Genomic DNA, 24,763 nt, shown 5'->3' on the forward strand with positions numbered 1-24,763 from the left:
CCCCAAGAGAACAGAAGCTCTGCGAGAATGGGGTCATTAACTCTTGTTTGTTGCATTTCCAGTGGTCAGAACACTGCCAGGCCCGTGGTCCTCGCTCTAGAAATATTTGTGAAATGAACGAATGGAAATCCACGTGGGAGACTTGCTGGCGGCAGCTTCTCAGCCTGGCCTGCGCCTGAGGGGGAGAGGCCGCCTGAGAGCGGGAAGGCAGTGCTGGAAGAAGCAAGTGGCCAGAAGCTGTGGCCTGAGCCCCGGCCCCGTTTCTTCTGAAGTCCTCAGGGCCTCGGGGTCCTCACCTGTCCTGGGACGGAACTGGATCGGCTGACCTCCGGCCGTCTCTGTGACTCTAGCCTGCCAGCCGCCCAGCACAGGCAGAGGAGCGGAGGTCTCGGGGTCCTGGCGGGTGCCCGCCGCTGCAACACACCTCTCCTTTCCACGGGCTCCTGACGTTGCTTTTTCTGGCCTAAAACTTAGAGGTAAACAGCAGGCAGCACCGAGGGGGGAGGGGGAGGGGTGGGGCGCCAGCCAGACCAGGTTTGCGTCTCAGCTCCTTGCTTCCCAGCTGATAACTCCGAACATTTTCTTAACTTCTCTGAGCTGTAGTTTTGGCAACTAGGAATGCTTATACCCAGCTGGCAGATTTGCGAGAGGATTACGTGAGTTGCTCTGGGAGAAACTGAAGGGAGATCGGCTCTTTTCCGGTTATCGGAGAAGGCCGATCGCGTGCACGGGATGGCCCGGATGCTTGGGATACAGGCCAGCCCAGCTTGTTCTCGTTGAGGCTGGGAGGGGCTGCCGGGCTCAGACTGCCCAAGAAGAGGGGCGGGAAAAGGGCGTCACTCAGTGAAGGAAACCCAAAAAAATCATCCGTGAGAAAAGCAAAACAGCTTGTTTATTTATTTTGCACCGGAAACTAGTGGTGTGTAAGCCTGCGGAGGTGGTTCTGCAGAACCGCTTGTGTATCACTCTTTCCTGGGCAAAGCTCTTTTGCATTCCTGGAGAGTGTTGGTCGTGTTCCAAGAAGTGAGTTTGTTTGGTGGGCTGGCCTCCCTCATGCCCAACACAGAACTTTTGCATTTTTGTTTGTGTGTGGGGGTAAAGAGCTGCTGTTTGGGGAGCTTCTACTACATGCTAGAGACTGGGCTTGTTGTTTTACCTCCTGGGGTAGACATCATAGGTTGGCTCACTCAGCGACCAACCACCTTCTTCCTTCCGTACCTGCCCCTTTTATAGAGCCTGGGAACCTAAAACTCACCTTCTGAGCGACATAGTTCTGGCCAAAAATATAAAAGTGGACATTTGCTGGAGAGAGCATCGCTTCCTAACTAAAAAGACAAAGTTTCCAGAAGAGAAAACCTTTAATTTCCTTCCCACGTCTCTTTTCCTCCTGCCTGTAACCTGGATGTGATGGTCAAAGGTGCGGCAGCCATCTTGCAACCATGAGGCAAGGCAAGAGGATGAATGCCCCAGGGTAAGAGTTTCGCTCCTGAGAACACATTGTCTTTCACTGAAACACAATCAATATTGTAAGACACAGCTTTATTTAAGTGCCATTAGGAAAGATAAGTGGTGCTAATGAAAACCCAGCTTGTTTGTAAAGCACATCCAGATTCCCAAGACGTTAAAAAGTGAAAAAAATAAAAAAGGAAAGTGGGTCTTCGAATCAGTGAGAATTGAACAGGTGTCTGAGCCCTGGAATATCTACCTCTAGATTTATGTGAGAACAACAAACTCATTCTTTTAGGCGTGGTTGTCGGGCTGTTATTTATGGCAAAACACATTCCTAAAGTTCACTCCTCACATTTACCTCCTGAGATGGGTGTTAATATCTCTATCTTACTAAGGAGGACAAAGAACTGCAGAGCATGTAATCCACACGCTGGAAGCCCCCTCGGGGGCCTCCCAGTTGACCGCACTCTGCCCCGTACCTGACCTGCTCCACTGCTTTTCCTGCCGCGTACTTGGCCTTCGTGGCTTAGCCGGCAGGGCGGATCAGCAGCTCTGCAGCTACACCCTGGCCCCTGACCCCTTGCTTCGGGGGACCCTGCCCTGTAACCCACCAGGACACGATGTTTGATCCTGGGAACTGAGAGCCAGGACCTCAGAGTCTGAAAACCGTTCTGGCACCAAGTTTCTTAGTCATTTGGGCAGCTTTCCTTGTCCTTTTTCTCACTTTTCTCCTCTGTGCCCACCTCACCCCCTATTGAACAAAAGCATAAGCCTTGAGAAATTTTCATGTGCGCGTGGAGGACACTCACGCTCTCCCTGGCTGGCTGACGATTTGTTTCCAGAGGCCACACATGACAAAGGACGTTTGCAGGAGAGCTGCTGGCAAATTCGTCGGTCGGTTGCTTTCCTTTGCCTTTGGGGACAGCCTCTTGGAGACCTTGGATGGGGGAAGGGGGCTCGGGATTCTGCCCCAAAGCACGACGGAGGCCCAGCGTGTGCTTACAGCTTAAGGAAGTGTTCTCACCTATTTATTTATTTAATTTTTTGGGGGTGGGCGCCACGCCACACGGCTTGTGGAATTTGAGCTCCCGACCAGGGATCGAACCCCGGGCCCTCAGCAGTGAGAGCTTGGAGTGAGAGCTAAGCGCTGGACCACCAGGGAATTCCTGGAAGTGTTCTCACCTAGCTCTGATTTTTGTTTCCTGATGCAGACGGGGGGAGGAGAAATTGTTGAAAGGATGTTAGGGTTAAGTAAGAAAGAATGAGCTTCTCCAGGTCTCCATGATCCCATCTGTAAAGCAGGCTGAGAGCAGTAAGGGCAGATTAAATGGGATATCGGTCACCCTAATACCTTAGAACATGATTTTTGAGAGGATGGCTCATGGAATCCCTCGAAATGCCTATAAGAAGCACATTAGGAAGAGAATTGCTCCTCCGGGTGTGACTTGTGCAAAAATGCCCCGTGCAAAAGCCAGGGTGAGCGGGCGTGGCAGCCGTGGGGAGGGGCGAGGCATCGGTGTGTGGACTGCCTGCCAGCATTTCCCTCCAGGCTGGAGAGGAGGACGGGGGTGGGGGGGGTGTGTGTGAACTGGGCAGGGGGCTCTGTGCCACACCCTCTGGCTCCCCATTAGAGGCAGGAGGGGAGCTGTGGGACAGAACTGTGGAGCTTTTCTTCTCTGACATGAGGGGAACACAGATAAATGATTTTCCTCTGAGGAAATCCATTGAGAGCAGCTCCCCTCTGCACCCCAAGGCCCACAGTCCAGCCTGCTGGCTGGAGGACTGACCTTTAGACCCCTTGTTTATGCTCAGCCAGAACTTCAGTCCAACTGCAGGCTGGCCTGGCATCCCAAACCACGGAGATCCCGGAAGACATGTGATGCAGGGCCTGCGAACCTTACAGGAAGGCTCAGATTGCAAACACATGTCCCGAAGTGCCGACTCGGTGTGAATGGAGCAGATCTCCAAGTCTCTGTCAGAGGGGCCCCACATGTGTCGGCCAGGGGTGGGGACTTGCTGTTTGAACGTGCCTCTGGCTTCAGAGGGATTCCGGCTGAAAGCGGTTTCTTTTGTGAGTCCGCCTGTATGGCAGTTCCTTTCCTTTCTTGTTCCTGCAAGTGGAATATCAGTGTGCGTTTGTCTTGAGGGGGCTGTGGGCTTCTTCCCTCTTATGCATCTGCAGGGCCTTCTCTAGTCTCTGTTTCCAACACCCACCACATGGCTGTGGGCTTCCTGGCTCGACAGATCTGTTGATCGCACCCTGGCGCAATTTTTAAAAATTAAACTTTTTATTTTGAGCTCATTGTCGATTCACATGCAGTTGTAAGAAAAACGCAGAGAGATTCCATGCCCCCCTTACCCAGTTTCCCCCATGGTAACATCTTGCTAAACTATAAGCAGTATCACAAGGAGGACATGGAGGATACGGACAGTGATACATTCAAGGTGTGGAACATCTCATCACGAGGGATCCCTGCTGTTACCCTTTTATGGCCTTGCCTGCATTCCTCCGTCCACTACACCCCCGCCTTTCCCCTCGGCAACGGCTAATTCATTCTTCATTTCTGTAATTTTGTCATTTCAAGAAAGCTATGTAAATGGACTCACACAGTATGTAGACTTCTGGGCTTTTTGTTTGTCTGTTTCACTCAGCATAATTCTCTGGAGATTCATCCAAATCGTTGCAAGTGTCAGTAGTTCTTTATTGCCGAGTAGTATTCCTGGTGTGAATGCGTTCAGCATTCATTCACTGAACGACACCTGTGTTGCTTCCAGTTTGGGGCTATTGGGACGAAAGCTGCTAGAAAGAGTTGTGTATAGGTTTCTCATGTGATTACAAGTTTTCGTTTCTCTGGGATAAATACCAAGAGTGCAATTGCTGGGTCATATGATAGTTGCATATTTAGTTCTTTTGAAAAACTGCCAAACTCTTTTCCTGAGTGGCTGTACCGTTTTCATACGGCCCCCAGCCACGTGTGAGTCATCGTTTCTCTACATCCTCATCTGCATTTCATGTTGCCACTGTTTCTTGTTGTGGTCATTCTGGTCAGTGTGTATGACATCATAATGTGATTTAAAGTTGCATTTTCCTAATCACCAGTGATGTTCAGTGTCTTTTCATTTGCTTATTTGCCATCGGCACAGCCTCTCTGTTGAAATGTTTCTTTGTACCTTTCGCCTACTTTCTAATAGGATTGTTTTTTGATGTTGAGTTTTAAGAGTTCTTATGTATTTTAGACACTAGTCCTTTGTCAGGTATGTGGCTTGCAAATATTTTCTCCCTGTTTGTGTTGTTTCTCCATCCTCTTAACAGGGTCTTCTACAGAGCAAAAGTTTTAAATTTTGATGAAGTCTAGTTTATCAAGTTTTCTTTCATGGATTGTGCTTTTGGTGTCAAGTCTAAGAACTCTTTGCCTAGTTCTAGATCCCCCAAATTTTCTCTGTGCTATTTTCTAAAAGGTCTACAGTTTTACATTTAAGTATGTAGTCACATTTCGAGTTAATTTTTGTACGCTGCGTGTAGGACTTAGGACAAGGACCTTTTTTTTTTTTTCTTGGCCTGTAAATATCCAATTGCTCCAGCACTGTTTCTTAAAATGTCTACCTTTCCTCCATTGAACTGCTTTTGTACATCTGTCAAAAATCACTTGGGCGTATTTGCACACATTTGTTTCTGGGTTCTCTGTTCTGTTCCAGTGTTCCCTGTGTCTCTCCCTCCACCAAGACCATCCAGTGTTGTTTACCAAAGGGATGTATTATGATACAATGTGTTGAAATTGAGTGGACTGATTCTTCCCACTTTATTCTTCCCATTTCACACATTGTTTTAACTATTCTATATCCTTTGCCTTTCCATATAAATTTAAAAATTATCTTGTCTATAGCTATAAAAATTTGTTGGAATTTTGGTAAGACCTATGTTAACCCTATATATAAATTGGAGGGAAAATGGACATCTTTCCTATGTTGAGTCTTCCAAACTAAGCACATAGTATGTCTCTTCCTTTATTTAGATCTTTGATTTCTTTCAACAGTGTTTTGTAGCTTTCAGCATACAGGTCCTGTACATGCTGTGTTTCCCTCTTCTTGAGTGATTATAAATGGTAATGTATTTTTAATTTTGGTTGCTAGTATTGACATAATTGATTTTTGTGTGTTTATTGTGTATCTTGCAACATTGCCCAACATACTAGTTCTAGGAGTTTTTTGTACATTTTATTGGAATTTTCTACATAGAAAATCATGTCATATGTAATAGGGCAAGTTTTATTTTCTTCTTTCCAAACTTATGCCTTTCCCTCATTCTAAAGCTGTGTTAAAATACACACAACATAAAATTTACCATCTTGACCATTTTTTTTTTTTTTTTTTTTTTGCGGTACGCGGGCCTCTCACTGCCGTGGCCTCTCCCGTTGCGGAGCACAGGCTCCGGACACGCAGGCTCAGCGGCCACGGCTCACGGGCCCAGCCGCTCCGCGGCACGTGGGATCTTCCCGGACCGGGGCACGAACCCGCGTCCCCCGCCTCGGCAGGCGGACTCTCAACCACTGCGCCACCAGGGAAGCCCCATCTTAACCATTTTAAAATGTACAGTTCTGTGGTATAAATACATTCACAGTGTTACGCAGCCATCACCACTTCCTCCTGAGAGCTGTTGGGTTAAACCCATCATGATTCACTCCCAGGCCTATTTTCACCTTGTCAGAGGTCAAGGAAGAAGGAGAAGATGGCTGTTGAATAGGTAGCCAACTGTGTCAGCCATTGGAGGGGAAGAAGTATCTTTAAGTGGAACCAGAAACATAGTTGGATCCAGGTGGATCCAGAGAGGCCCCATGGTTTCTCTCAGGGCCTCCAAATCTAGTGGGACTTACCTTTTCTGCCATCAGGTACCTCCAAGCCTTCCCACCAACTTGGCCACATGGAGGCAGACTGCAATGGGAGAGAGAACCATGCTCACTTCTTTTTCTCTCTGGGCTCTTGTTCTAACAGTAACAAATCTTAGAATGGAAGGGACCTTGGAGCTCATGAAAATTATTTTATAGGTGAAGACACTGAGACCCAGAGGGGTGTTGATTTGCTCAAGGGCAGCCAGTGAATGACCAAGCCAGGACCGGTTCAGATGAACACTCCGTATTTCCCAATTATTGGTTTTTCTTTTATTTCATCTCTTGGTGATACCTAATATTCACTGGGGGCTTGCTATGAGACACAGTGTACTGATTAGTTTATATCATTTTTCATTTTAATCTCTAAACAACTTTATGAGATAGATACTCTTATTGTCCCCATTTTAGAGATTAGGAAATTGAGGCTTAGAAAGATTAAAGAAGTTGCCCGAGGTCTGATTCCAGAATCACCATGATTCGCTGGTCCACTGTACAACTTCCCCAGTAAAATAAGCCTTTGTTGTCTTTTGCTGTCATTTATTCTGGGTGGATTAGCAAGACATTCTCCAGAAGCCTGGCAATTCTTCTTAGATTGTACCCACAATTGCAGTGTGTCCCTACCAGTTGGAGGGAATGTAGAGGGAAGATGAATAAATTTACTCTAGTTTTGTATGACGGAGAAGGAGTAAGAGATGAAGAGCACGATTCTGCCATATTATTTTGTTTTTTCTTTTTTAAAAAAAAATTTATTTATTTTATTTATTTTTGGCTGTGTTGGGTCTTCGTTGCTGCACGCGGGCTTTCTCTAGATGCGGCGAGCGGAGGCTACTCTTCGTTGTGGTGCACGGGCTTCTCATTGCAGTGGCTTCTCTTGTGGAGCACAGGCCCTAGGCGCGCGGGCTTCAGTACTTGTAGCAGGCGGGCTCAGTAGTTGTGGCACATGGGTTCTAAAGCGCGGGCTCAGTACTTGCGGCGCACGGGCTTCGTTGCTCTGTGGCATGTGGGATCTTCCCGGACCAGGGCTCAAACCCGTGTCCCCTGCACTGGCAGGCGGATTCTCAACCACTGCGCCACCAGGGAAACCCTATTTTGCTTTTTCTAAAAGGAAGACTTGTCATTAAAACAACAGTTTAACTATTACAGTATGCCTTAATTATAATCTAGGGTTTACAGTTCTTAAGAAAAGATAAGATTAGGACAAAATTAAAATATGGCAGTGAGTATAAGTTGTCTTCCTCAAGTATTGTTTTCAATTGCTGCATATCTAAGCTTTGGCTTTCTTTACGCGTTTATATTTTCTCAACTATTCCAGGTGTTGGAAAGCTATTTTGCTTGTGCCAGGCTTCCAGGAACCAAAACCAGCCACTGGCAGCTTTGGTGTAGACACTTCCTTAAGGAAACACTTCCTGGGGCATTTCTACTTTGTCTATGTTGAGTTTTATTCATGACTCACTTCTCCATTCCTTTGTCTGCTTGCCCATCCATCCATCCATCCATCCATCCATCCATTTATCCATCCACCCATCCATCCACCCACCCACCCATCCATCCATCCATCCATCCATTTATCCACCCATCCATCCACCCATCCATCCACCCACACACCCACACACCCACCCATCCATCCACCCACACACCCACCCATCCATCCATCCATCCATCCATTTATCCACCCATCCATCCACCCACACACCCACACACCCACCCTTCCATCCATCCATCCACTCAGCTATTCTTTCATTCACCAATGATTTATTAAACGCCTACTTATAATAGCCCTATTATTTTTTACATGTCATAACGTTTAATAAAGAGTTCGTGTGGCTTGTCTGGTTTCTTGATTGCGTGTGTTTTCCTTTGATAGGGTATGAACCCTTCAAGCAGGGACAAGAAAGGGTCTTGTTGCTCTCTCTGCGCCTAGTGCCTGACACAGAGGAAGGTACTCAATCAGCGTTTGCAGAATTGCATTATCCACCCGACAGGGCCTGCCGCCTCCTCAGCCTTCTAAAACAGGCATTCCTTTTCCCCTTTTAAGTTTCCTAGGACGTTCAAAAAGCACAGAGAGACAATAATTTCATCAGAGTGTGAAGAGAAAAATAAACCAGGACAGAGTTCATATGAACAATCAGAGAGTGTCATCCTCATGACTGCAGTAATGTGGATGGATTTATCCCAGCCCCTGAGAGGAATTGATTGCTTCATTATATGTCTAATCTTTACCATCCTCTCTCTCAGCATCCCACTTCTTGTCGGTATTCCACATATGGATCTGATGTCTCTCCTGCTTTATGGATGGAAAAACTGAATCTCCCAATGGCCTAGGAGCTAGCTGAGCCATCTCACGGGGCAAGTCAGGAACTGAGATGTGGGCATAAAATAGGCATTGTTAGATTTTAATAGTTTCCATCAAATCAAGATATAATCATTACCAGCATATCAGATTTACTAGTTATGGACCTCTTATTAAGTGCCGAGGACTATATATGTTATTCTTTCTCCAAAATCTTTATTTTGAAAAAATTTCAAGCCTACAAAAAGTAGTAAGAATATATAATGAAACACTGAGTTTCACTAATTGCTTTATTTCTTACACCTAGTTTCTTATACCCTGTTTTCAAATTTTTGCTTTATTTCTCTCTCTCTATATATATATATATTTGAACCATTTCAGAGTTACATGCAGACATCATGACTCTTCCATCCTAAATATACCAGCATATATTTCCTCAGAACAAGGGCATTCTTCTACATAACTAAAATATAACCTTCATGGGACTTCCCTGGTGGCGCAGTGGTTAAGAATCCACCTGCCAATGCAGGGGACACAGGTTCGAGCCCTAGTCTGGGAAGATCCCACGTGCCGTGGAGCAACTAAGCCCATGAGCCACAGCTACTGAAGCCTGCGCGCCTAGAGCCTATGCTCCGCAACAAAGAGAAGCCACCATAATGAGAAGCCCGCGCACTGCAACAAAGAGTAGCACCCGCTCGCTGCAACTAGAGAAAGCCCGCATGCAGCAACAAAGACCCAACACAGCCAAAAATAAATAAATAAATAAATAAAAATATAACCTTCACACCAAGGAAATTTAACACTAAAACAATTCCATTATCTATTATGTAGTCATTATTCAAATGTTCCCAATTTTCCTAATAACAATCCTTCCTTCCTTCCTCCCTCCCTCCCTCCCTCCCTTCCTTCCTTCTTTTCTTCCTTCCTTCCAGCATTTAACCAAGGATGGCCCATTGCATTTATTTTTCATACTTTGTTAGTTTCCTTTAATGTAGAACAGTTTCTCAGCCCCTTTTCTTCTTTCATTGTCAGGAGTCCAAGCTAGTTATTTTGCAAAATGTCCCTCAATTTTAGATTTGATATTCCCTCAGGGAAAGATTCGGGGTAAATATTATTGGCAAGAATAATTGCACAAATGATGCTGTGTGCTTCTCAGTTCATCCCATGAGGGGTTGTAAAATGTCAGTTTGTCCTGTCATTAGTGACGTTACGATCACTCGGCCAGCTGGGGAGGCGTTTGCCTGATTTGTACATCGCGGAGACTGGAGATGCTATTTTCCTTTGTAATTAGTACGCAAGCTGCAGGGTGCTTCTGGAAGGTTGTGGCATGTCTCCCCACAGCTCCCCCCCCTCAGTTCTTTCACTGCGGTGGTTTTAGCAATCATAGGTCATAATTGTACATGATCTTTTTAAACTTCCATAATAACCCTGTGAGGCAGATAGTGTTTCCACTATTTTTACAATAAGCAGGCTGAGTCTTGGAGGGATAAAGAGGCTTGCTCAGGGCCCCAGAGCTGGTAAGGGACAGAGCTGGGCTTTCAAGCCAGGCCTGGCAGCCTCGGATGCTTTGTCTCTTACTCACTACAGTCATCTGTCCGGAGGTGGATATCGCATCCCTTTTGCTCCAGGCAAGACAAGAAAAAGTGATATTTAAGATCATATAAGACACAATTCATTTCAACTCCGGCATCTCTTTCTTCTTATCCCCGAAGTGCTTTTTTTTTTTTTTTTTTTTCCTGCTGAAGCCTCGTGCCTCTTAGTTCACCGTTCACCGACTATCACCTGAAACGTGGTGACTAAATAACGCTTTTGTCCAGTGGCCCCTGGACTATGGCATGCTACTTTGGTTTGCTGTTGTGGTGTCCGGGAGTGACCGCCGGCCAGCACCATACTGTGGCTGAGGCTATCACATATGGTAATGGTCCATCGGAGTGAGAGGAAGACCACTGCCGAAATCCACAAAGATTGTTTCGGGGGGCTTCTCTCTGGGTCAGTGCAGGTGGGAAGAGTGCAGCCCAACACCCATGATGTTATGTGCTGAGCACCAGAGTAACACTGCTCATCTGAGGTGCTCTTGGGTTACAGAAAGGGGGGCTTGAGGGGTCCTGGGGATGGGGGGGATATATTTTCCTATTAGTGTCAAACTTGCCAGTCAAGAATTGGATTAAAAAATGGTAGCATATTAAAACTACAAGAGATCACCCAGGCCAACTCCCTTCTTTTGTCGGTGAGGAATCTGAGCCCTAGAACGGTAAGTGGACTGTCCAGGGTCATAGCTGGCGACCCACAGATCTGGGGCCGGAACTAGGGATTCCATGCCTATTCGCTACAGATTCACTAAGGTTATGCTCTGTCGCACCCTTGCCCAAGTTCAGCCACACGAGCCAGCCTGGCCCTTGGCCTTCCTGCTGCCCTTTCCCATCTCAGATTTGTTTTGGGGAAGGCGTTTGCTCATGCTTTCCTCCCTTCCTTCATTGGTTCCTTCATTCCTCACCATCATTTATTATCCTCCTGCTGTGTGCCAGGCACAGGGGGCGCAGAGCAAAAAGAAGCAGTGTCAGCCTTGAAGCAGGTCATGGTTTAGGTGGGGGGAGGGGGTGCAATCTGACAACCGTGATATTAAGTATTAAGCACTGCAGTAACGCTGCTCGTCTACTGCTCCTGGGACACAGAAGAGGGACGGATGCCTTGACATTCTGTGGGCGTGTGGGAGTTTGCTGAGAGAGGTGTGACCTCCCAAGGAAGGGGAAGAAAGTATGGGAAGGAAAAGCAGGGCAGGGCAGAGCTTGGTAGATGCGCGATGAGAGGATTCTGGAAGGGACCCAGAAACACATCCTATCAGGGACTCAGGAGTCATTGGTGTGGCTGCAAGTACCGCAGGCCATTAACAGCCTGGAGCAGGTTATCCGCTCTGCTGGGTTCAAAGGTTTAGACAGGAGCTCCAGAGCTGTTTGTGCCTGCAGGCACTGGGGAGGGAGCTGGGGGATGGAGTGGAGAGGATGCTGAGAACCAGGGACACAATTGCCCTGAGGTCACTAATTGCTGTCCAGCGGCCGGAGGCCCTGTGATCTGCCTGCTCAGTGCATCACGGACACTTAGTTATGGGCTCCAGACTAAGCCTGAATCTGATTCTGCACAGGGAATAATCACATCACAGCCGGAAGGAAGGAATTTCGTGCTGATTAGACCAAAGTGTACATAGGCGGTGAAAAGTTTGGGCTGCTTTTTTCCGTTCCTGCCGCTGACCAATGATTCCGGCCAACTAGGAGACAGCTGCTTACGTCTCAGTGAGCTGACATGATGACTTCGTACAGCATGGCCGGGGCTCCTCTCCCCTTAACAAGTCAGCAACAACCTGAAACTACGTGACATTTTATGATGCCAGACTATTCTACGGTATTTACATGGATGACCTAGTTCATCCTCTCAGTAACCCAGATAATTAGGTATCACTCAGATTCCTATTTTGCATAGCAAGAGACTGAAGCTCAGAGAGGGTAAGTAAGTTGCCCAAGGTCACACAGCTAATAGTGCAACCAGGACTAAATCAGGCAGTGTGATTTCTGAGCCCACACTGCTATCCACTAGGCCAGACTGCCTCCTTAGTCTCAGGAGGATGTGACTTGGGCAGGAGTTCTAGCGCTTGTTATGACAGATCATTGTCCTGTTCATTTACTTTGTTATTGTTCGTTGGGTGATAAACTCCAGGAGGGCAGGGAACTGGCCATCTGGTTCACCCCCAAAATAGCCACTGTCATGGTTTCTGATGGCATCATTTTGCTTGTTTTTAAAAATTATATAAAAGGAAACATGGTGTTCTACATTTGCCAGTTAGTTCATTTGTTAATTATGTTGTTCAGATCTTCTCTTTCCTTGCTGATTTTTGGGGTCCGTTTGTCAGCTACTGAGAGAGATGTATTCAACTCTCTCACTATGAATGTGGATTTGTTGTCTCTCCTTTAATTCTGTCGATTTTTGCTTTAAATATTTTACAGTTATGTTATTGCATGCATATAGATCTAGTAGCTTTCTGGTGACTTGACCCCTCTATGATGAAATCTTTATCAAGCAATGTTTTGCCTTAAAATCTACTTTCTCTGATATTAGAATAGCTACACTAGCTTTCATTTGGTGAAATGTCTGCATGTATTTTCCACTCTTTCCTTTTCATCCTATCTGTGTACTTAGAGTTAAAGAGTGTCTCTTGTAAGCAGCACTGAGTTGGATTTTAAAAATCCATTTTTACAACCTTAGTACCTTTATATTTACATTTAATCTATTTACATTTAGTATTTTGCCTATTTGTATGTAATGCAATTGCTAACATATTTGGGTTCACGTGTACCATTTACTATATTTGTGTTCTATGTGAACTACCTGTTTTCTATTCCTTTTTTTTCTTTTTATGCCATCGCTTCTGAGTACGTAAATATTTTGATTATTTCATTTTTTTCTCTGCTTTAACTTGATAGTTATACATTCTTTTATGTCCTTTTAGTGGTTACTCTGAAATATGCAGGGCTTCCCTGGTGGCGCGGTGGTTGAGAGTCCTCCTGCCGATGCAGGGGACGCGGGTTCGTGCCCCGGTCCGGGAGGATCCCACGTGCCGCGGAGCGGCTGGGCCCGTGAGCCATGGCCGGTGAGCCCGCGCGTCCGGAGCCTGTGCTCCGCAACGGGAGAGGCCACAGCAGTGAGAGGCCCGCGTACCACAAAATAAATAAATAAATAAAATAAAATAAAATAAAATATGCATCCTTGACTTACAGTCTAACACAAACTTATTTTCACCACTCTCCTAATAATGCTAAACTTTATAATATTTTATCTTCATTTACTCTTTCCTACCTTTTGTGTCATCGTCTTCATGTATTTCAATTCTACATATACTTTAAACCCCATGTTATGTTCATATTATTATTTTTTGTAAAGTCAATATTCATTTATATTTTCCCACATTTTTACTTTTTCTTTTCTTCTTCTTTTCTTCTTACATTTCTATATTTCCATCTGGGTTCCTCTTTCTTTTGCCTAAATAAATTCCTTTCATATTTCTTTTAAGGCAGGTCTGATGGTAACAAATTCTCTGTTTTTGTCTGAAATGTCTTTATGCTGCCTTCGTTTGAGGACAAGTTTTGGTGTGTATGGATTGTAGGTTGGCAGTTATTTCATTGTAACACTTTAAAGCTAGCTTTCCATGCTCTGTGGCTTCCATCATCTCTGTGGGAAGCCATATGTAAGTCTTCTCATTGCTCCTTTGAAGGTAATGTGCCTGCTTTTCTCTGAATATCTGAATTTCTCTAAATTTCTCTGAATTATCTGAGATTTTTTTTCTCTTTTGTTTCCAGTAGCTTTCCTGTGTTGCACCTAGATGAGATTCTATTTATACAGGCACACCTTGTTTTACTGTGCTTTGCTTTATTGCAACGTGCAGATATTGTGCTTTTACAAATGGAAGGTTTGTGGCAAACTGGCATTGAGCAAATCTGCTGACACCGTTTTACTAACAGCATTTGTTCACTTCATGTCTCTGTGTCACATTTTGGTAATTCTTGCAATATTTAAAAATTTTCATTATTATTATATTTGTTATGATGATCTGTGATCAGTAATGTTACTATTACAAAAAGATTATGACTTGCTGAAGGCTCAGATGATGGTTAGCATGTTTTAGCAATAAAGTATTTTTTTTTTTTTTTTGCGTTACGCGGGCCTCTCTCAGTGCTGTGGCCTCTCCCGTTGCGGAGCACATGCTCCGGACGTGCAGGCTCAGCGGCCACGGCTCACGGGCCCAGCCGCTCCGCGGCACGTGGGATCTTCCCGGACCGGGGCACGAACCCGTGTCCCCTGCATCGGCAGGCGGATTCTCAACCACTGCGCCAGCAGGGAAGCCCACAATAAAGTATTTTTAAATTAATGTATGGACATTTTATAGACATAATGCTATCTGGACATAATGCATACTTAATAGACTACAGGGTAGTGTGAGCATAACTTTCACATGTACTGGGAAACCAAAAAATGTGTGTGACTTGCTTTATGTGATATTTGTTTTATTGCAGTAGTCTGACACTGAACCTACAATAGCTCTGAGATCTGCCTGGACTTACATGAATACTGCTTGGGATTCACATATCTTCTGGAGTCTGTGAGTTGACATCCTTTAATAGTTCTTGGCCATTATCTTTTCAAAAATGGTCTCTTCTTTTTTTCCTTCATGGGACTTCATTTTCATGTATGTTAAATCTTCTAACTGTAACTCCCAGTTGTTTTGTGCTCTTTTGTATATTTTCCCATTTAAAAATTATCTTATTTGACATATTTTTAAATTGCTGTGTTTTTAGAAAATTTATTTATGTATGTATGTATTTGTTTATTTATTTTTGGCTGCGTTGGGTCTTTGTTGCTGTGCACGGGCTGTCTCTAGCTGCGGCGAGCAGGGGCTACTCTAAGTTGCCGTGCCCCAGCTTCTCATTGCGGTGGCTTCTCTTGTTGCAGAGCACGGGCTCTAGGCACGCGGGCTTCAGTAGTTGTGGCACGCGGGCTCTAGAGTGCAGGCTCAGTAGTTGTGACGCACAGGCTCAGTTGCTCCGCGGCATGTGGGATCTTCCCGGACCAGGGCTCGAACCCGTGTCCCCTGCATCGGCAGGCGGATTCTTAACCACTGCGCCACCAGGGAAGTCCGTATTGCTGTGTTTTTAAGTTCATTACCTCAATCTTCTCCTGTGTCTAAGTTGCTCTGAAAAAGTTTGGTGAGTTCTTCCTGTCAGATATTGAGTCCATAATTTCAGTTATTATATTTTTTCAATATAACGTTCTAGAGTTTCTATTTGATTCTTTAAAAAAATAGATTCTATTTCTCAGTTGAAGTTCTTTATCATTTATTTTCACCATCTTCGCCTCTGTTTTCCTAAAAGACACTAATTATTCTTATTTTATGGTCCTTGTCGGTTAACTTCAATATCTGGGAAGCTGTAGGTCTGTTTCTCTCATTTGTTTTTATTCATGGTTTTTGGCCCTCTGGTCCTATTTCTTGGCATGTCTTATAATTTTTTATTGAATTCTGGACTATTATGTATAACTTTTTTTTAGAGACACCAGAAGTTGTTATCAACATTAGAGGGGGTTCACCCTTCCGTCTCTTAGATGGATAGAGTGGGAGCTGATCACCTTGGTCTCTTCAGGGACTCGGCTGAGTCAGGACTGTGCAGCTCTGGAAGGCTACGTCTACCTCTGGTTCCCTGCAGACCCTGGGGCACAGACCTCCAGGGTTTTCTGTTGAGTCTCTGGAATGTTCACCGGGCCCCTTTTCCCTGGCAGGGGTCCGAAACGCCAATCTCTGTCTCCTCTGCACCACAAAACTACCAGAAATTCCCTGCTTGGAATTTTGGCCTCCTGCCCCGTGCAGTTACAGAATCTGGCAAAAGTACTGAGGCAAAAGCCAGGCCTATTTTTAAGGCTTCTCAGGTCTCCCAATTTTTGTCACTTAAATCCCATGAGACTTCTGAAGCTCTGTGACGTTTCTCAGTCAGTCCCCTGGCGGTGACCCACCGCCTGGGCGAAACATCCTCAGCCTTTTTCCTGCTCGCAGGATTGACAAAGGCCCCCACGGAGCAGTAGCTGCTGGTCCTCAGCTTCCTCTGCATTTCTCCCCTCCCTGGAATCACATCCTGTGGGGTCCTGGCTAGCCCACAGGCCCTCTGATGCCTTTATGCAAAGGTGTTTGCATTTTATCTGCTTTGTTAATTGCACCCTTCGGAGCCTTGGTCTGCCATGGCTACTCCATCCCACTCGCTACTGAAAGTTCTCTAGGCCTCGCTGTCCAACATTGTGCTTTGAAAAAATTATAGAGATGATTTGAGGTTCTGGGAGAGGTTATCTTCCTCCAGAGAGGACGGAGGCTTGCTGCTGCCAGTTAGCTAGTCCCGGGGTAGGTCATGTTGATTCCATCAGGAATTGACATCGTTTAAATCTGGGCTTTAGTCTTTAGTCTGGTTAACTCTTGTGACCAGAGCGTAGCCCTCTGGGGTCCTATCTGAATTCCTGTGGTATTTACTGGACCCCCCTCCTCCCTGGTGGACCTGGAGCTGCATTCTGGTTATACTGGCCCCATGAGGCTGCAGAAAGCTCACAGGTCGCTCAGCCTCTTCATAAATGCCTGGTTTATGGAATCTAGCTACTGCTTTGAGGGGTAGAGAGGCACCCAACTCTGGGTTAATTTCTCTTGGTTTCCTTCCTCTTTTAGGTCATGGCAGCACAAAATTTCACTGCCTTGGTAATCTTTCAGATGCCTTCAAACAGATTTTGTTGTATGTTGTCCAGCCTTCCTAGTTTCCAGTGGGAGAGCTACCTAGTCAATCAGCAATGGAAGTGGAACTCTCAATAATATGTATTTTTTTTGTTTTTTGGCAGAGCCTTGTGGCTTGTGGGATCTTAGCTCCCGACCAGGGATGGAACCCGTGCCCCCTGAAGTGGAAGCGTGGAGTCCTAACCACTGGACTGACAGGGAATTCCCAACAATATGTATTTTTTAAGTGAAAAAAAAAAAGCAATTTTCAAAACAGTATGCACTATATGGTGCTCACTTGGTTAAAAACAAAAGCACGTTGGGCTTCCCTGGCGGCGCAGTGGTCGGGAGTCCGCCTGCCGATGCGGGGGACACGGGTTCGCGCCCCGGTCTGGGAGGATCCCACATGCCGCGGAGCGGCTGGGCCCGTGAGCCGTGGCCGCTGCGCCTGCGCGTCCGGAGCCTGTGCTCCGCAACGGGAGAGGCCACTGCAGTGAGAGGCCCGCGTACCGCAAAAAAAAAAAAAAAAAAAAGCATGTTAATATGGATTTGTGTAGAAAGACCAGTGGGCTGTAGGTCAGTGTTGGTTCTCTCTGGATGATTGGATTATAGATGATTTTCATGTTGTCTTTGTACTTTTATTTTCCAAATTTCTATAATCAATAAGTTCTTTCATTTAAAAAAAATGCTATTTTTTTGAGAAAGATAATAGCCAGAGTGTAGAAGGCAGAGGAAGGAAGAAAGCTAGAGAAAAAGGTGACACCCCAGGAACTGGAGACTGAGACCCACAGAACGATGGAGGGAGGAAGGCGGGCGGCAGAGCGGCTGGAACAGCATCAGCTCCGGGGGGACCAAGCTCTTCCTGCTTAACCCCCTGGATGTACAGCTGAGGAAGCAAAGCAGCGTGGTTTGCCGTCTCGTTAGTGATAGCGCTGGTCGGGAGCTGGGTCCCCAGGCCCGTGGCAGTTGGTGGGCAGGCCTGTCACCTTTCCTCTGGTCTTCCTCGATTTTGTTGTGAGCGGACGGCACTGTCCACAAGACACAGTTCTCTGCCTTGCGTTCAGAAGCCTCCTGTCTGCCCACGGCTCTGGCCTCGTGTGCGGCCCCCTCAATGCCCACCACCCTCTTCTGGACGTTCCACGCCAAACAGCGGACTCACTGTCCCCAGGGGTGCTCGTGGCTTTGCTCCCCTGATCCCTTTTCAGGACCCTCCCCCTGCCCGTCCAGCGTTAACGCCCATCCTCACCTTCCTCGGGGGGTAGAGTCTGTGCCTCTCATCTGGGGAGGATCCTCTGGGCTTTGTGTTACTTTGCACTATCCTCTGTGCTAACTCTCAAGTCTCCTTATTGAGGCTCTAAGGCCTGGAAGGCAGGGATGGTTCGTCTGTATCCTGGCATCCTCCCTGGCACACGAGCCGGTGTCTTGCGTGAGCGCTGTAAACACCCGTGGAGCAGGTGGGGAGCTGTTGGAAAGAGCGTGCTTGTGAGAGGCTGGGGCAGATCTGGAAGGAATGGACTAGAAATTCGGATGAGCAGCCGGGACAGGGGCGGGCAGCATGGAGCCCGTCAGTGGAGCCCGTCAAAGGCTTTCTGTCGGCTGTTCTCTTTTCCCTTGATCCTGATGTCAGTTTCAGAAAGACACAAGAGGACCCCGAGATGGGAGGGAACAGATATTAAAAGCAGAAGACCGATGCGTGCTGTTTGAGGTAAAGCTAATTGAAATAGGAGGCAATGGAATGGGCATTCGAGTCTGGAGGGATGGGAGCTGCCTGGATGAGGTGGGCCCCTGTGTTGGCACCCTTTCTCAGGCATGGGGTGGGCCGGCCTCACCACCTAAGACCTGGAATACGGGTTTGGGTGAGAATTTGGGTGGCAAATGGTGATGATAAGCTCATGTGTTTGGGGTCTGCAGAGAGAGGCTACTTACTTCTAGTTCTTTCTAGAGGGGGCCTTACCAAGTGAACTATCGTACTGATCTGAAGCCAGAGTCTTTCACATCTTTGTCACAAGTCGAGTTTGTGGCAGAGGTGATGGGAGATCCCAGGTCCCCCTGCACCGCGCGGCTATCTGCAGGGACCGTCTCTTGGCTCCGTCAGCTTGCCTGTTGATGCCCCGTGCAGGGCGCTGAAGCCACCACAGCCTTCAGACACCAGAGCCAAGAGAGAGTCCAGGACACCTGTAGGCCAAGGATGTTTGAATGAGAGATTTGGAGTGCATGCACCTTGGGGTCTCTTCTTTGCAGCACTGAGGTTTCTTTGGGGGAAAGGGTTTGAAGTCCATCGCATTAGGATTAGCTGATGGAACCATCAAAAGCCAGACAGTAGTGCAGGGATGGGGCGAGAGAGGGACTCTCGTTTTTTGCCTTGCCAGCGGGTGTTGACAGATTCCCAGAGGAGGCTCAAAGGAGTAAACTTGCAGGAAGCCCCTCGTTAACACATCAGCTAATTCCAGGAATTAGGGAATGCGGACCATCCAGGGCTCACGTAATTTACAAATAAGGACCCTGTGGGTTTTGGAAGTAGCTTTCAAAGGGGCACTTTAAATGTCTCATTTTGGATATAAATGTTTGGGGAGGGTGGGGGAAGAAGCGCTGGGGCACGATGAACTGTATGGGCCACTGAAGTAGCATCATAGACCTTAAAGGAGCTGATGATCTGACCCCAGCTTAAAATACACCTGTGCTCAGAAGCCCCGAGCTTGGAAACTTTACCCCCAGGCGTTCATTCCACCTTCTCATCCCTCCTCTACTCGAGAGAGGCGTACCGGATCCGCGTCCCATCACTGTAGGGGCTTCGAACAGCACCCGCGGGAGAGAGGTGGGACGAGGAGACAGCAATTCCACCCACGTGACTTCTTTGGCCCTGGATGTAGACCCCCAGGTGTGTTTGTCTTCAGAGAGGCCCTGGTAGAAGCCGCCTGCCTGGTTTCAAATCTGGGCTCTGCTGCTTCTACCTCAGGGGTTTGGGGCTGGTGACTTAACCTCTTTGTGCTCTGATTTCCCATCTGTAAGATGAAGGTGATAAGAGTATTTACTTCATAGGGTTCTTGCGATGCATGAAGAACACTCAGAACAGCTGCTGACACCTAGTAAGGGCTCAGTCTCCATTCCTGTCATTGTTCTTCTTAGCTTTCTGGATGCTGGCAGCTGCTGTCCCGAGGGACAGAGCCTGGGGGAGGCTGCAGGTTCTCCCTGCTTCTCGACCGCAGACCCTTGAAATGCTCTGCGGCCCTTGTGATTGGAACAACGAAATGGGGACTTGGGGAAAGTACTCAGAAGGGGGAAGGAAAATCAAATCCACAAACAGGTCACAGGAGAAGGGAAACCCGGGCTGAATGTCTTTAAGAGAAACCTCGTTGGAACAAAATCTTACACATTGGATTCGGTCATCTGTTAGGAGGGGTTGTTGAACCTCTGCTCTCCGGCCCCCTTCACGGCTCACCCTGCAATGCCGTGGCATTGCTGGACGTTTTAGAGGCAGTTTCTGCTTAAAAAAAAAAAAAAAAAAGCAAGTGGTGCAGATTGAGGGAGGCTAGGGCCAATGCTTCTGACGGAGCGGTGCAAACCTTGGTTCTGGTCATTTCCCGGTGAGCTTCTGGTCCAAATGGACAATCGGTTGGGCTGGGACTCCAGGCTGGCCCAGCCCCACCGCTGGTGATGCCAGTGGTCGAGCCAGTGACCAGAAGGGCTCGAGATGGATGCTGAAACTGAGACCTTCCCTGATCCTGCGGCTTCAAGGGGGCTGTGTGTGTGTGTGTGTTTACTTGGTCAAGTGTGAATCTAACTACCCCACCCCTCCCTTCATTAGGTCCTAACTTCTCCTTGCCTCCCCTGCCCATGGTCTTTCTCTTTTGGATGCTCTGCTGGTTTCTCTTTTGGGCGGTGGCTGAGCAGACCCAGCGAGGCAGCGTGTCTGGTGGCTTTTGTCTCCTCCGGAGGGAGGATGGGTGGGGCTGGGCTCCTTACTTGAAGAGGAAAAGGATGAGGATGTGCTGGGGCAATAGGTGGTACAGAGATGGTGCCGTGGTGTGGAAGACGGAGGAATTAAATGTTAAGCGGTGGGTATAAAATGTACCAAGATATTTTGAGGGCTAGATTTGTTCTACAAGTTAAATGCATAGGAGGTGATGCATTGGAAGAACAAGAGCCACTTAAGATTTTTCAAGCTGTTGCGTTGCCCAGGTGATACGTAGATGTTTTGTGGACGATGCGTCATTAGCAGAGAACGTTTACGTGGCACTTCACCTCCTGGAATATTCATGCATGAAACCCTGGAGTGTTAGTGATGGCCAGGAGATCAAGAGCCAAGAGGACAGACAGTCTGCTCAAGGTCACAAGTCGAGTTTGTGGCAGAGCTGATGGGAGATCCCAGGTCCCCCTGCATCGCGCGGCTATCTGCAGGGACTGTCGCTTGGCTACTTGCCTGTCGATGCCCCGTGCAGGGCGCTGAAGGCAACACAGCCTTCAGACACCAGACCCGAGAGGCTGGCAGGGAAGCGACCCACGCTGACCGAGAGGCTGTATTTGACCTTCAAGCTTCCAGCTTCCTGCCTGGATTCTCAGCTCTGAGCCTCACAGCACACTTTCACCCGCTTGTCCCGGAGAGGGCCACCATGGACCCCCCACTTGCCTGAGCCACTGGCTTTTCCCTTTTCCCCCCTCCCCACCCACCCTGTGTTTAATCCATCACTGAAACCTTTCAATTCCACGTGTTTAAAAATTCCCAAATCCCTCCATTTCTCTCCACCCCACTCCGAACACCCGTAGCCACATCAGCCTGCTGCGTGGCCTCCTTTTGCACCCGCTCTTTATTCCCTCTGATTCCCCTGCTGCCTGGAATGTCACCATGTCTCTCTCCTGCTGGAAACCCCTCCGAGGCTCCTGAAGAGCTTATCGCAGGCCCTGCCGGTCTCTCCAGACTTGGCCCTGCTCTGCCTCGCATTCTGCCTGCCAGCCAGAATGCACTTCTGTCCCCTCAGCTCATCGTGCTGTGGGCACTCTGGCGAGGGGGCCGGAAAGGGGACAGAGAAAGGTCACAGGAACCTGTAGGGAGACAGAGAGAGGATGGCGTGGACCCTGGGTCCAGGCTGTGCTGATCCACTGGACAGCATGAAACCACCCCCTTCGCGTGGGGTATTCTCAACCTAGAGAGCACCGCTATCGGGCTCGGAGGTGGGTAGGATCTACCAAAGGGAGGCTGCAAACTCAAAAGCCCAGTCTCTCCAGGCAGCACGTCCTGATTCGGTGAGTAGACCACAGGGACCCTTAAGAGTCTGGACATTTCTCCCCGGCCGTGTGACACCGAGCTAGTCACTTAATGTGATGAGGCTGTGAGCCTCAGTTTCCTCATCTGGGAAATGGGACCGATAGCTGTCCTGTTGTGTGGATGTCTTTTTCTCCTTTCTATTTGGGGGAATCCTCCTCTGTGTGAGCCTCTGCCTCTCACTGGGAAGCTGAAAAGGCCGTTTACTGTGACCGACCCCCGGCAGCAAGGGAGCGAGATGCTCCCGCCTTGGTCTTTGGATCTCGAGAATAATGCAGAGATGCAGGTACAGTTGAGAATCGTTCCAGTTGAGGCAGTGGAGTAGCAGTGACAATGACAGCGGAGGCTGTCACTGGGGTGTCCAGCCCAGACTCTCCCTGCAATGGGAACTTAGTTCTTTTCTTTCCTGCCTTCTATAACTGTGTGGGAGCAGCGCTGTCCCCTCCCAGTAGAGTCCATTCATGCTCTTCAGTTGGCCAGTCTGTTTCTGGAGATGGAACCAAGAGTCTTGGCTCAAAACCCCACCTCCTTCATAGGTGGTTGGGATCAAGCAGGACGTTTCAGTGGAGCTGCTTCAGTGACACTGGAGTGCAGCTCAGTGGGAAGGGATGGGGGCCTGGGACTGCAGCACACGCGCTTTAAAGAAAGCGGAAATCGTAATGGTCAAAATCATATCAAATATCAGGCATCCTTTGGGAGGCGGAGAAATTGTGAAAAATGCCTGTAAGGCCAAGGAAAATGTAAGACCTTCTCCTTATCTTACCAAGTGAGGGCCCTCCCACTCCTCTGTGCCTTCAGTTTAGCTTTAAAAAAAAAAAAAAATTATTAATTTATTTATTTATGGCTGTGTTGGGTCTTCGTTTCTGTGTGAGGGTTTTCTCTAGTTGTGGCAAGTGGGGGCCACTCTTCATCGCGGTGTACGGGCCTTTCACCATCACGGCCTCTCTTGTTGCGGAGCACAGGCTCCGGACGCGCAGGCTCAGTAATTGTGGCTCTCGGGCCCAGTTGCTCCGCGGCATGTGGGATCTTCCCAGACCGGGGCTCGAACCCGTGTCCCCTGCATCGGCAGGCGGACTCTCAACCACTGCGCCACCAGGGAAGCCCTTCAGTTTAGCTTAAAAACATAATGGTTCAAAAAAAAATAAAGGGAGAGTGGTACGGGTCCCTCTCAGTAGACCCTTAGCACCCAGGAGCAGGGATTTATTTCTGCACCATGTCTCACAGGTTTGGGTCCAGAGTGGCTGTCTCTGTGTCACTTTTCTGTAGCAGACTGCAGGCCGGAAAGACAGCCCTGCAAGCAGCGGGGCCGGGCTTCCCCCAGCGCTGGAGCCTTAGAAGCTGTCCACCAAGGCTTGGGCTTCACCTGGGGGGCAGCCCCCTATGCACTTGATCTCAGCCCTCCCCATGCCCAGGGAGGGTCCTGAGCTCCCTCAGTTCAGCTCCTCGGTCCTCAGAAAGAAGGGCTATTGTTTCCTCCCCTTTGGACAAGTGTGGGCACAAGAGCCCGAAACCTGCCCCGGGGGACAGAAAGGACACGCCATTGAGCCCTCCCCCTGGGACCCATTCCCCTTAACTCACCTCGAGGAAAGAGGCACTTTGAAGGCACGGTGCTTGATTACAGTATTTGCAGATTTTTTACGTTTTGAAAGAGCAAGTTGTCAGGCAGATGGATGTGAAAGCGGAGACATTAACGTCACAGAGAAGGAAGGGAATAGCCCAGGGACCCAGGCCAAGGCTGCTGCTGGGGGGCTGGCCCATCTCTCTGCCTCTGTGGGAGACGTGGCCTCTGCCGGCCTCCGCCGGGGTGGTGTTTGCCCAGGGCGGCCTGGCTGCGTGCTCAGCGCTTCCTTAAAGTCTGCGTGGAGCCTTCGGGCACTTTGCGGGCAGAGGGTTGGGGGGGCTGTGGGGACGTGGGTTCTGAGCTGGGGCGCTGGAGGGGGCGCGTGGCTGCCTGGAGTTCCAAGCAGCTCGGAACCGGCTCTCCCTTTAGCTTTGTGGGCCCCAGTTTCCTCATCCGTAAAACGAGGGGATGAGATGCAAAGATGGCTTGTGGTCTGTATTCCCCACGAGGCACTGAGGGGTCAGACTGCCGGGCTGCGGTTCTGGGGTTTGGGCCGGAGCCAGTCTCTCCGTTATCAACCATTGGAAAGAACAAAAGCTGCTCCACTCCCTGCCCCGCCATGGGACAGAGGCCTCCACCCTGGAATTGCCTGGGTTTATCTCGGTGATAAACAAGGGAAGATGGGGAAGCAGGTCCTAGTGTCCTACGCGGAAATGAACTGGCCACCCGCTGTGAGCTAAGATCAAATGGATAAGAGGAGCTCATCAAGTCACACTGTCTGCATCCCAGACATCAGACCATCCAAGGGGGAGGCAGCCAATGAGCACAACGGATGGCTTAAAAAAATGGGTCGGGGCTTCCCTGGTGGCGCAGTGGTTGAGAGTCTGCCTGCCGATGCAGGGGACACGGGTTCGAGCCCTGGTCTGGGAAGATCCCACATGCCGCGGAGCAACTGGGCCCGTGAGCCACAACTACTGAGCCCGCGCGTCTGGAGCCTGTGCTCCGCAACAAGAGAGGCCGCGATAGTGAGAGG

The 24,763-nt window shown here is 48.4% G+C and overlaps 1 protein-coding gene across 1 annotated transcript in view; it reads left to right on the forward strand.

Annotated features, from left to right (window-relative positions):
• The first annotated feature begins 258 nt into the window (after positions 1-258).
• Positions 259-24,763, forward strand: part of PRMT8 (protein arginine methyltransferase 8) — a 173,533-nt gene continuing 149,028 nt past the window's right edge. Inside the window, exons 1-2 of the mRNA XM_024129211.3 lie at positions 259-476; positions 14,685-14,770. The gene's annotated coding sequence lies outside the window, so the exon portion shown is untranslated. The remainder of the gene's footprint in view (positions 477-14,684; positions 14,771-24,763) is intronic.

The sequence above is a fragment of the Physeter macrocephalus genome, chromosome 6 (genome assembly GCF_002837175.3).
Source record: "Physeter macrocephalus isolate SW-GA chromosome 6, ASM283717v5, whole genome shotgun sequence".
Classification (NCBI taxonomy): domain Eukaryota; kingdom Metazoa; phylum Chordata; class Mammalia; order Artiodactyla; family Physeteridae; genus Physeter; species Physeter macrocephalus.